This window comes from Anastrepha ludens, chromosome 5 (genome assembly GCF_028408465.1).
Source record: "Anastrepha ludens isolate Willacy chromosome 5, idAnaLude1.1, whole genome shotgun sequence".
NCBI classification, from domain to species: domain Eukaryota; kingdom Metazoa; phylum Arthropoda; class Insecta; order Diptera; family Tephritidae; genus Anastrepha; species Anastrepha ludens.
This window is the reverse complement of record NC_071501.1, coordinates 54,809,547-54,823,271: the sequence shown is the minus strand read 5'-3', so window position 1 is coordinate 54,823,271 and position 13,725 is coordinate 54,809,547.

Sequence of the window (13,725 nt, the reverse complement as noted above, 5' to 3'; positions counted from 1 at the left end):
GAGAAGTTTTCTCTACTCCAGAAGGATTCATTGAACAACATTCATTCAAGTTCAAATTCAACGATATTTCAAGCTTTGATTATAAGTTATGTCTTTGTTTAGCACAACTATTATTCACTATTCGTCTTCTGATCCCAAAAACGTTTCATAATTCGTAAACAAGTCTATTTATTTCTCGGATGCACCTTAAATGAAATTTATTGCTCGACAATGAAAATGTACTTAGAAATTAATATCTTCTTTTTTATTATAATAATACATTTCCATTATTAAACATTTTCATATCGTTTTGAAATCAGCAATTAATTTTCGAGGAAGCTTTTGTTAATTTCGTTTTATATGTTCATTCACCGCATTTCTGAAAAGGTTAAATAATTACATAAATTTAAATTAATGCATTAAGCAACATATCTTATTCTAATAGATTTCATATTCCTGCTATAAAAGGAGTTAGATAGTAAGCCCTTACAACGTATAATTTACCCGTGCCACGCAGTCAGTCAGCTCCAGAATTTGAATAATAACACTGTATTACAGTGATCTAACGCTTTTATATAAGTGGAAAGCTAAAATCTGTGGTAGGTTTAATAAAGCTAGAAAAATGCTACTAGAGAAATGTTTACCCTCAAAATCGCATGGTTTTTTGAATAGGCTAATGCGAACAACATGAAACTAGGTTTATATAAGTACATATTTTTGTGCGCTGGACGTGATTGTGTGATTCAAAAAGTGCCTATCATTATATAGTAAGTTGGGGTATGATTATGGCACTATCGTCGGAAGAATATGAGTTGCTTGGAATTTCATATTTTCATGAAAATACAGAATTATAGGCGAAACTAATGGGCAAAACTTTGTTGTTGATCTAGTGCCATCACCTTTAAAGAATGCGCCTTGGCAAAAGTAAAAATTTTGAAAAACGTTTTGAGAATAAAATTGGTACGAATTCGATAAGATCAGTAAATAAATTGTAAAACTTAATTAATTTCCAAGTTTTTTAATTGGTCCAAGCAGGGACAGTTTCTTAAGGATTTTATAAACAAAGGATCATATCACCGCATTTCAGCAAGTCTTTTGTAAGGAATATTGATCAAGATGGCAGTAAAAATAAAAAAAGTGCGTGTAGCGTAATACACATAACAGAAGTGAAAATTTCAAGGCGGACAAAGAAAGAGGGAGAGACCCGAGAGAGAATGAAAGAATATATATCTATATTAAATAAATTTACAACATTTGCAGAAAATACAAATAGACAAAATTTACAAAAAACGGAGAAAGGGTCGACCGGTGCAGGTAAACGTCGGACACAAACCGTGACAACAACGCGCACTACTCCGAGCGTTTATCACCCGCACAAACGCAACGACCGCAGCAACGGCGCAAATTACCGCAAGGCAATCCCAATAAATCTGACGCCGGAATGGATAGCACTTTATAGTACGCACAAGCACTAGCCAGGAAGCGGAAATAACCGCCAAAAAGTAGGCACCAAAAAAATTGGGACCAAGAAACGACCCAAACAGTAGGCACCAAGGAAATATAACGCCAAAAAGTAGGCAACAAAATTTATTTTCTACAAGTTTGCATCACAAACGAGGGCCAAAAAGTAGGCAGATTTATTTCTCACTAGAAATTAACAACCACAAGGAAAAACTTAAAGAAAATAGCCTAAAGTGTATCTAAGATATATTATATATAAGGTATGGCTCTCTCTCCCCTTTCCCTCAACGTTAAATCTTTTTTTTCTCCCCCGGAACGAAAATGCCCAAAACGTTGCATGGCCTTAAAATTTTACTCTCCATCGACGCCTAAGAAGTTTCACTTCATATTTAATTGGCCCTGGGAAACAAAACGCGTAAGGAAAAATGTTAACTATAATCAATAGAATCCATACCAGCTGATAGGCTAGGCCGCATAATCTTCCCAGTACACAAGAACGGTGATAAGAGAGTATGCGATAATTACCGTGGTATCCCACTGCTGAACTCGGCCTACAAGCTCTTCACAAATGTTCTATATGAACGAATCAAGGATATGCCGAAAGAATAATTGAAGACTTCCAATGCGGATTTCGTAGAGGCAAGTCTACAATCGAGCTATGAATACGGGCTAGATGTTCCCTGCCTGTTCGTTGATTTCAAACAAGCCTTCGACTGTGTTAAAAGAGATAGGATCCTGCGCATACTGCTTACAGGTATTCTTGGAATACCTGCCAAACTAATAAGGCTCGTTAGTGCAACGCTCACAAATACACAAGCAAAATTTATCATTAATCGATATTAAATGTTTCTTTAACCAATTCTGTAAAGGCGGCTTTAGTAAACATCACCAATTAAATTCGGTTTCCTAAGAAGAAGGAAATATTTAAATCTATTACCCTTGAAACTAAACTAAACTTAAACTATATGTAAATATTAAAATTGATGCTTTTTTTAATCATAAAAATTGCAAATTAATTGGGCAAATTATTGAAAAGAGAAAGTTAAGAAAAAGACGGCAAAAACTTGATCACCTGACGACAAACGAAAACCAAACTTAGCTACAAAAATTCTAAAGGAGACTTTAAACAAAACAAATAACATAGAAATCGAAAATAATTTGAAGAACCTGACACTCAATCAAGATACAAACTACTCTTTATGGAAATGTACTAAAAAATTAAGAACCCAAATAAAACATCAAGCACCATTAAGAAAGATGACAACACATGAGCCGTTACAAAAGAGGAAAAGACGAAATCTTCGAAAAAGTTCTGTTAAATGACGGAAAAATGAAAATCGACAACCAAAACAACTTCCATTTTGATTTTACGAAAATAAAAAGGACGAATACACACGAAATAATAACTTACATCAAAACAGGAATAAAACATAAAACAGCACCCCGATATGACATGGCAACAGAAAAAGCATTAGCGGAGTTATCAACCAAGGCATATATGCAGAGATTATTGCATTGCCGAAAGCGGGTAAAGATGCAACTACTGTATTACTACCGACAATATCGAAAATTGCTGAAAAATTACTTACTATCTCATCATAAAAAGCTACCTAACCGACCGAAGTTTCTATAATATATATATATATACATATATATTTTGGGTGTTTGGCTGAGCTTCTCCTCCTATTTGTGGTGTGCGTCTTGATGTTGTTCCACAAATGGAGGGACCTACAGTTTCAAGCCGACTCCGAACGGCAGATAATTTTTATGAGGAGCTTTTTTCTATAATAATTATGACAATTATAACAATAAATATGACATTTATTGTTCAGATATTCATAAAATAACAGCTGGTGTTCCGCAAGGAAGCATTCTAGGACAACTACTATATGTTTTGATCAACGCTGGCATACCACCTCCTGACGAAATTCATCAATTGCTACGTTCGCAGTCGATACAATACTATTGACATCTCAACTGACAAAAGCTTAACTATCACTATTAAAAAAAACTGCAGCGATACACACGCAGTTAAGGAATGGTTTGATAACTGGCGCCTCAAAATAAATGAGGACAAAACCGTTCAGATTATATCATATTTATTACCAAAACAAACTTGACTGCAGTTCCAATTAAAATAAATGGCAAAGCACTTACAATACAACCAACCGCAAAATACCTGAAAATTCACTTGTACTCGAAACTGCTATAAATTGGTATTACCACATCAAGCAAAAAGTCAAGTCTGCACAAAATCGAAACTTAATATATAGAACATGCTCTTCCTATAAACTAAGAAGACTCATATAGCAAAAATCCAACGGCAACAAATAAGTATTGCTCGAATTTTGACCATGGCTGACAGATGCATGAGAAATGATGGCATCCTAAAAGACGTCTAAAGAGAAATTGAACAAGCGAAAAATAGTTAAACTGTTATTGGATTGCTGTATAATTATGTGAGCTGAAAATTGTAAATTGTATTGTATATTAACACATGGGCTAAAAAGTCCCGGGCCTAACAAATAAAACACGTTTCTTGTTTAAAATTTACTTTATTCATCAACGTAATTTCCATCAAGAACAACGCAGTCATTTCAGCGCCGCTCTAACATTTCAATACCACTTTTGTGGAACGATTTATCTTTTGCCTCAAAATAACTCTTAGTTTCAGCGATACCCTCTTCATTCGAGTGAGGTTCCTTACCAGCGAGCATTTTTTAGGCCTGCGAACAGCCAGTAAACGCATTGAACCAAATCTGGCGAATACGGTGGATGTGGGCGCAATTCGAAGTTCAATTCATGTAGTTTTGTCATTGTTTTGATTGACTTGTAAAACGGCTCGTTGTTTTTTTTTTCGGTCAACAGTAAGCAAACATGGCCCACTTTGAGCAAAGCTTTCTCATAGTCAAATGCTCAGGCAATATAAAGCCAACACATTCTTTTGATATCTTTACGATGTCAGCTAACTCACTCAACTTCACTTTTCGATCATACAAAACGATTTTGTGGTTTTCTTTGATGTTTTCTGGTGTTACCGCCTCATTTGGGCGTCCGTCTCTACGACCATGTTTCAAGTTTGCAAACCATCGTTTTATTGTTGTTTCTAATGGAGGCCGCCGTAGCCGAATGGGTTGGTGTGTGGCTACCATTCGGAATTACAGAGAGAACGTAGGTTCGAATCTCTGTAAAACACCAAAATTAAGAAAACGTTTTTTCTAATAGCGGTCGCCCGCTATTCTGACATGAAAAAGCTCCTCATAAAAATATCTGCCGTTCGGAGTCGGCTTGAAACTGTAGGTCCCCCCTTTGTGGAACAACATCAAGACGCACATCACATAGGAATGGAGGTCGGCCAAACACCCAAAAAAGGGTGTACGCGCCAATTATATATATAATATATATATATATAAAGGAGCGGAGTCACCATAAGCCTTTTCAAGTCATTGCTTCGATTGAACGGTATTTTTTCCCATCAAGAATTGAAGCACGAAATTCTTTTTGATCCATTGTTTTGAAAATAACAAAAGTACCGTCACTCTTAACATAATAACTCACCAATTAATGAATAGAATATCATGAAATTTTAGATTAGTACTAACTGAAAAAGAGGCGAATGCAATGAAACTATTGAAAGATGTAGGCGAAACAGAAATTGTAATGACCTCCCGAAGGAAAAAACATTTCTATGGTATATGAGTATATTATACAATAGATATATATATATATATATATACATATACATATATTTTATGGCAAATATTATTGAGAGAGTTGTTGTAAGAAAATAGAAGCCAGCGAACATGCCAGACAAGAATTATCTCAGTGCCTGAACATAGTGAAGAATCTTCAATACCAAACTACCTTGGACAAAGAGTGTACACCAAGATTCAGTGAAATGTACATATTATTTTTTGCTCGAGTTATCGTGCGCACGGTCAGACGGGTGTACATAGCTAAATCGGCTCCTCTCATCATTCTGTGCATTTTGATATATTATATGTGTCTATATTTATATCGATTCCTTTATGCTATTACATACAACCGTTATTTTAACAAGACTTAGGCTTAGGGCGGGTATAAAAAAATTATAATATTATTGTATAAAAAATATTAATATTAGTTAAAAATATCGTTGAAATTTAAAGTATACAGTACAATAAGTATAACTGTCAATAGAGTTTATTAGGTCATTACCAGAATTTTATGGTGAACAAAAGTTGTATAACAACTGCAAGAAACTTAGTTAGCTCATCTAACGTTCACTCAGTTGATAAGATCATTAAAATGTATCTTTATAATGTCTCGGGTCTTAGAACTAAAACAGATGATATACATCATTTAGCTCTCCTTGTGACTATGATATTTTTGTAATTAGCAAAACTTGGCATTAGGCCAAATCTTTTGATGCCGAATTTTTTTATTCCAAATTGTATGAAGATTTTCGTAAGGACCGCGTTTCGAATTAAATAGGTCTTACTAAAGTAAGAATCAATTCGAATTAAACAGGTGTACTAATTGTTTCTTGTTGTAATCTATCGAAATTGGAGAGGATAAGCTTTACGCCTTAAAAGATTTCAATTTATATAATTTAATTGGTCTTATTTAGACAACAATTTATATGTAACTCCTGCTAATATAAGCAATTCTTTAGAAGTATATTTGGTTGGTAATCATCAAAGTTCAAATTAATTGTTTTTATAAAAGACTGAATAATTTTTTTGTCATCGTACGTCATGGCTTTAACTTTAATTGTATTGCCCACCGTCAGCCATCTCCCCGTCTGATTTACATCATTCCTTTTTGATTTTGGAAGTTTATCAAGATTTTGTATATTCCTCAGGAAAACAATATCGTTCAATTATAATTAATGCAACTTGGAAACTCTAAATAATGAATATTGATGGATTTTCTATTACGCTGGTAAAAAAAACTGGCCATCGTTAAAATAGCAATTTTTTCTATTATATTTTAACAATTCTTTATAATCTGGCGTTGTTATTAATGATTGAAAATGAACTCTAATCACACCAATGTTCGAAAATGGTAATAAAAGTGATGTTAGAAATTATAGGACCATATCAAAGCTATATCTTAATTTATTTCTCGCTGTTATTTCTATGTTGATGATTTAAAAATTTACCCGACGATTAGAAATCTAAATGACGCGAGCACACTTTAACTACACTCGATCTCGGTTGACGAATTGACACTGCATAATAGAAGAATTTTTTTTTAGCCTATTTCTTATTTGATATCTTCTCCGGCTTCGTTGACTGTCTGTTTCTGTTGGATAAAATTACTTTAAATGCGCCTTTTAGGATTTGAAAACTTTTTTTATCATTTGGTGTTTCATGACTGAAGATTCGAACGCGGCAAATACCGAAGATAGTCAAGCACCACCAACCCATTCGGCAACGGCGGCCGGCCGATTTTGCCGTAATGCCACTATTGATATAACACTCCCCGAGTCGAATAAACTCTTCGCTTCTTTGGACCTTGATCTCTCTTACTAAATTCAGTTTTATGTCTCAATTAAAATCATTATTATGTAATAATCTTGCATGTTAGCTTGTCTTTTTTTTTAGTTTGCTTAAATGCAATTGTAATATTACTTAGAAGAACTGTAGAACTCTAAATCGTCTGTAAGAATTATAAATTCAAAGAAAAATTTCAAATAAATAAATATGTATGTATATAAAAATGATAATACTTTATTACCATAGAACTCGAGTCCGTATTTCACCAAATATTAATTAACGAAAGGTATATATAAAAATTCGCTATCTCTGTAAATAACGGAAAACAAGAGTACGTAAAAATGTCATTTGGCCTCCGCAATGCTCAAAGTAATATATATTTCAACGAGCAGTGAATTTTGTCAAGAGGAACATATTAAACATTCAAATTTAATAATAGAAACACTAAACGATTCTCACATGAAAATATCTTTAGAAAACTCCAAATTTATTGAATTAGGAGTTGAATTTTTGGGATGTGTAGTATCTTATAATGTTATATTATACAGTTAAAAAGCTGGTCCAAATAATATAACGGCGATATCGTTTATCCCATACCAAAAACAGTACGCAAGATAACCAAGAATAATAGACACAAGATTGCGCCCATCAGAGAGTGCGTGACGACGCATTTGCTAAGTTGTGCAGTGTTGCCAACCATTTGCTTTTCACAATAAATTTAGAGCTTTTTTATACACAAAATGCGAAAATATTTAAGTTTGGTATTTCTTTCTTCTTTTTTAATTGAAAACTACCGAAGCTGTAAGTTAAAAAGAAACTGTATTATTAAACAAAAGAATGTTAAAAAAGGTCACTCTGAGAAGATTTTAGTGTTAATTAAAATTGGTTGGTTCTTATAAAATTTGATATTTTGAATATGGAAATTTAATTTTTTGCTCCTTTTAAGCTGTTAGAATATTAAATCTTCCTCTCTCAACTCTTCTTAACACTGAAAACCTCACGCATACAAAGTTTTTTAAGTAATTCAATCAAAATTTGATATTTTATTCTCTTTAAATGGGCATTTTAGTGCGTTTTTATGTTCAAAGCTAGGCAACACTGCAGTAGTGAGAGAGAGATTTCACTGCTGAAAGGAGAAGAACACTAACAATAACCGCAATGCGACCAGATGTTAAAAAGTAAAGCCAAATAAAACTGAGAGAATTATTGAACTAATTTTGAAAAAATATATATTTTACAAAATTATAAACATTATATTTTAATTGGAACAGGCTATAATGAAGAAAGAACTAAAACTCTGAGACTAAATAACAAACAAAATATGCTAAATCAAGTTACGAAAATGGTAATCTGGCTATACTGGTGCTAATACGACGTCACTCATTGTCAAATTCGCTGAGAGCAAAGTAACGGTACCACGATAGGCGCCATCTCATTATTCTTTTCATCATGCGAGATAACAGGATTTTTAGGGTTTAATGTGAATTACGCAAACCAATGACAAAACATCTACAAGCTTCGCAACATTTACCAAGAAATACTCTTAATAATATCGCCAGGAGCGCATTTCTGCTTGCTTTAGTTTAATAAAATGATTACTTTAATAAAGAATATGATGATACTTTAATAAAAATGATTGTGATAGCACGTAGAACTTTCACAGCCTGTTATAAAAACAAACAAATGATGCACCAAATGTAGGGGCCGAATTATCTTAGGAGAATGAACCAAAACTATTTATATCAAAAACACTAAGTAGTACAGAACAAAAGTATGAACGAATGAAAGCTAAGGATTTATTTGCTATAGTGCAACCATTACAAACCTTTACTTTTAGGCAGTAAGCGATTTAGAGATTCACACATACAATCAAGAAAGGTAGGTAGGTAGATGAAATGGTTGAAGTACCACTCTGGCACACCCCAAGTAGCACAAAAAAGTCGTTTTGATTCCATTATGAGACTGCTCTAGGCTGTCGAAGAAAGGCGCAGCCAGTGACCCTAATCGTCTAGCTGCCAACCCCAGACATTTACAGAGTAAGTGCTCAAGAGTCGCATTCTCTAAAAGGTCCCAGCTTCTGCAATGGGGGTTAAATCGTGCAATGGCCGGTAGAAATACACTTGGAGGCTTGACATTGCCTGACAAGGGGCGAGCACTATTAGAAAACACTTTTTCTTCATTTTGGTATTTCTCGGAGTTTTGACCTACGTCTTCCGAATGATAGTCAACCCATTCGGCTACGGCGGCCGCCACAGTTACGAGTTTGGAAATTATATGGCGTGGAGTCCCCAGGACTTTCTGAGTGATCCATTTATTACATTGGGGCCACAGGGGCCAGCCGAATGGGTTGGTGCGTGACTACCTTTCGGAATTCACAGAGAGAACGTAAGTTCGAACCTCGGTCAAACATCAAAATTAAGAAAGTTTTTTCTAATAGCGGTCGCCCCTCGGCAGGCAATGGCAAACCTCCGAGTGTACTTCTGCCATGAAAAAGTTCCTCCTAAAAATATCTGCCCTTCGGAGTTGGCTTGAAACAGTAGGTCCCTCCATTTGTGGAACAACATCAAGACGCCCGGCACAAATAGGAGGAGGAGCTCGGCCAAACACCCAAAATGGGTGTTATATATATATATTAGGGCAGGTCGATTTAAAAATCGCTCATTGCTCTGTTAAAATCGTATTCTAGGGATCAAAATAAGAAACTTTGCCGAAGGAACCATACCTCTAAAACGAATTCTGATGTCCCCCAATTTGCTTTGCCCAGAATAAAAATCTTGAGTTCTAGTTCCTGGCGCGTAAGTCCGTTTGCGTTCCAAATTGCTATTTTTATTTTACTTAGTGCACCATCTAGCTTCGATACCAGTATGGTTACAATGTGCATCATGGTGGCCATTTGTGTTATCAATTGTTTCATCATAGTTTTAAGTTCAGTTAAATTATGGTTACTTGATGTGTACCACATTAGGGTTTTTAAATTATTTTGTTAATGTTTTCGTTGATGTTGCTTGTGCGGGTTTGATTCGTATTAGTGCCGAGATTTTCCTGGTGATGTTCGTTATTGCCTTGTTCTTGTGCAGCGTGAATTTCTTTTTTGCGTAGTGTAGGATATCTTTGTATTTGGAGTTTTTTGTAGATTTCGTAGCCTCTATAATTAGCTGTATGGGTTTCGCCACAATGAGCACATTTAATTTGGTCTGTTTCCGCTTTGTTCTTAATTTTACACATATTTGTCTTGTGTTTGCCGGCACATTTTACGCAGACTGGATCTACCATACAGTAGTTTTTTGTATATCCGCATCTCTGACAGTTTGTACATTCAGGAATTGTTCTTTTTGACGCGGTGGCTCAAAACTAATTTTACAGTGGAGTAGATGAGTTATACTGTATATGTCTTTATTGTTTTCGTTTAATTTTAGTTCAATTGAAAATAGTGACAGAAGTTGTTTTATTCCCGAAGCGTTTTTAATTTGTACGTTGTGAATATTTGTTGTTTCATGACCTAGTCCAAAAAGTACAAAAATAACCCGTGGCATTTATTTTTAAGAATATTTACTTTTCAAAGTAAAGGGTAATACTCTTTAAAAATTTTAGAACGTTTGGAGTTTACTGTTCCTGGTATTATTATTCCAATAATAATGTTTGGATATATCCTCAACATCATCAAAACGAGGTTATACACTAAAATACTAGGAATGGCGTAATGAAGTAACACTTCGTCTTGTCTGTTCAAAATATACCATTGGGTTTGTTTCCATTTTTCAAGGGGGGAACCCCTGTTTAAGACCGAAATGAGATGGGTCGTCGGACCATTTGGTCTATGCCATTTCTAGTTACACATATATACATAGATATAATTGGCGCGTGCTTCCTTTGTTGGGTGTTTGGCCGAGCTTCTCCTTCAATTTCTGGTGTGCGTCTTAATGTTGTTCCACAAATGAAAGAACCTACAGTTTTATGGCGCCTCCGAAAGACAGATAATTTTTTGAGAAGCTTTTTCATGGAAGGACGAGCGCTATTAGAAAACACCGTATCTATCATTTTGTGTTTCATGGCCACAGGAGTTTCAAAAAATGGGTCCTACTGAATGGTATTTACGACCAAGCTCGGTTTTCACGTCCCAGACGGATTGCGATTTTTAGTGAAGTGACAAACAATTTTCCGAAACTAGCGAAATGATTTTTCATTTTTGTATTAACTTTCGTATTATTAAATAACTAGCCTTAAAAGTTGCAAATGAAAAGTTTTAATAACAAATGCGTTAATATTACAGTTCTTTAGTTTTGCAAGTCACCAAATGACAATAACATGTCAAATATGTCAACAACAGTTCACGTTCACATGGTATTTGAGAGGACTACCAGTATTTGGAGCCTCTTTCTTTGAGAATCATTTTGCCGTTTGCCAGAAAATTTGGAGAACAAAGCTATTATTACGAGAAGAGCAAACGCTATAAGTACTACCTAGTTTCAGGTACACAATATTTAAAAGGAACAGGAAACAGCTTACAGGAATGCATAATATTTGATCTGTATTGGTACGACCGATATAAAATAGAAATATAGAACAATAGGCATATTATATTTATCATAAACTGTTTTATAGGGATGTTCATGTTAAATTTTTCCAAATTTTGTGTGCGACATTTCGGCAACAAATATCGGGCATTCTAACAGGATGGCTCATTCTTGAGAAAAGAACATAAAATGTAAAGCAGGCAAATAGAAGACAACATTTTGAGATAGAAAATAAAATATCTTTATTCCTATTCGCATTGTTACGACATTGTTTTGTTATAACACCCGTAATTGTTTTTGATATTCTGGAAGGAATGGTTACAATATTTTAAACCAGTGACATCACCACATAATTTGACAATGCAATTTGACAAAGTGTAAAGAGTGCGAGAAGCTTCTGCTACCTCGGCTGCACTATCACGGCAGGCGGCCGATGAAGATGTCAACTGCAGGCTAAACAAATCAAGGGCCGCGTTTGGCGAATGCATACGGTATAGGCGAGTTCGCAAATCTCCAGGCGCTCTAAACTGCGAATGTTCAGCTCATGTGTGAAGTCAGTATTGTTTTACGGAAGTGAAACATGGCTGGTCTCTAACACCATCACACAGAGGCTACAACAACAAATGCCTCCGCATCACCTGTAGAATATTCTGGCCGAACACCATAAGCAACGACGCGTTGTAAAGATCAACGAATGAGGAGCCCATCCAAATGCAGAAGGTGGCGATGGAAAGGACACACATTGAGAAAACCACCAGATAGCATCACGTGAATAGCATCGCGGTCGGCCAAAGAATACTTGGAGAAGGTCGATGTTGTGCAAGCTAGCAGATGCCGACATCACATGGTACGGCACAAAAACAAGAGCTCAGAACTGTGTACAATGGAAGTCTTGTCGAGGCCCTATGCTTCCGAGCGGAGTGAACAAGAAAAGATGAATATTATATGTGGTTCAGCATTTTACATAAATAAATAATAAAGATTTTTTTAATTTTAGTCTCCGAGCAACTGTTAGGAGCACTAGCGCTCACGTGCGCATAAAATACGGGCATTTTGATGTTTCTTCCTCAACGAAGAAGCAATTTATTACCAAGCAATTAAATTAAATAATATTGCAATTCTGGAATAGACCTGCATAAGTTTTTTGCAACACATAATTTTAACTTGGCATATACAGCATTTATTCTCATTTCGTGTGAATTAAAACAGTTCACATGAAAACATATATGCAGAGGCTACACAGGCAGGAAATTTGTGCAGACATCTCTTAAATAATAATCCTATTTTTTTCAGACATTCTCAAAAAGGTTTGGCATTCACTCACATTGTCATACTTTTAATTAGAAAAGGTTTGTTTCCGTCCGTTACGAAGCTTCTCAGGTTACTAATTTTTTGATAAATAAACGATGTAAAAACATTGATTTGTTTTGCATGTAATTTCCTGGATTACTTAAAATGTTTAAAACACAGATCTTTAAGCAATCGAAAACATGAGTAACAGATATTTTTGGTTCTTTATGTAAAGGGATCTGCACTTTTTTGAAACAAATACATTAAGTGAATGATTTACTTACTTCTTAAACATATCGTCAGCGCTTTAAATTCATATGTATATATGTACATATGTACTTACACATACTTGCCACGCCTCCATTTTAACATTTGAAACAACCGTTGTGCAAGCCTTATTATATGTTCATGTCTATTTGAGAAACACAGGCATGACTTTTCTATACATTGCTATACTGTTTACCTTGCGTGCCACATTTCAATCAATCCATGCGGATATTTTTAGCCATAGAATATAATATACACATTTTGTAAAACAGAATTCCTACAAAGTAACTGTGAACACTACATTTATGTTAATCGTTAAATACACATATCGAAAAAGTTATTGTAAATGATTTACATTTTTGTAATCGTATTTAAAATCTAAGTTCTAATGAACGTTATATCTTGTCAATTCACAAAATCGTACTATACATTGCACTTATTTCCGTCAGCCTTAATATGTCTCCTTTTAAAATTTTGCAAATTTGTTTATTTAAATATTGGTAACAATATTTCGAAAACTGCGGGCACAGAAATTTGCCACAACAAGGAATTCACCTGTGATCGTCTGCAAATGTGCTTAGGACAATTAAATTTTGTCCAGTACTTTTAAAATTTACAATTTAATTTTCTTATTTAATACAATTTCCACTGCGATCCACAAAGGCTATCTAGAACAAAAACGATTAACTTGCCTATGATGTGGAGCTCTCTGAAATAGAAACAATAGAGTGCGT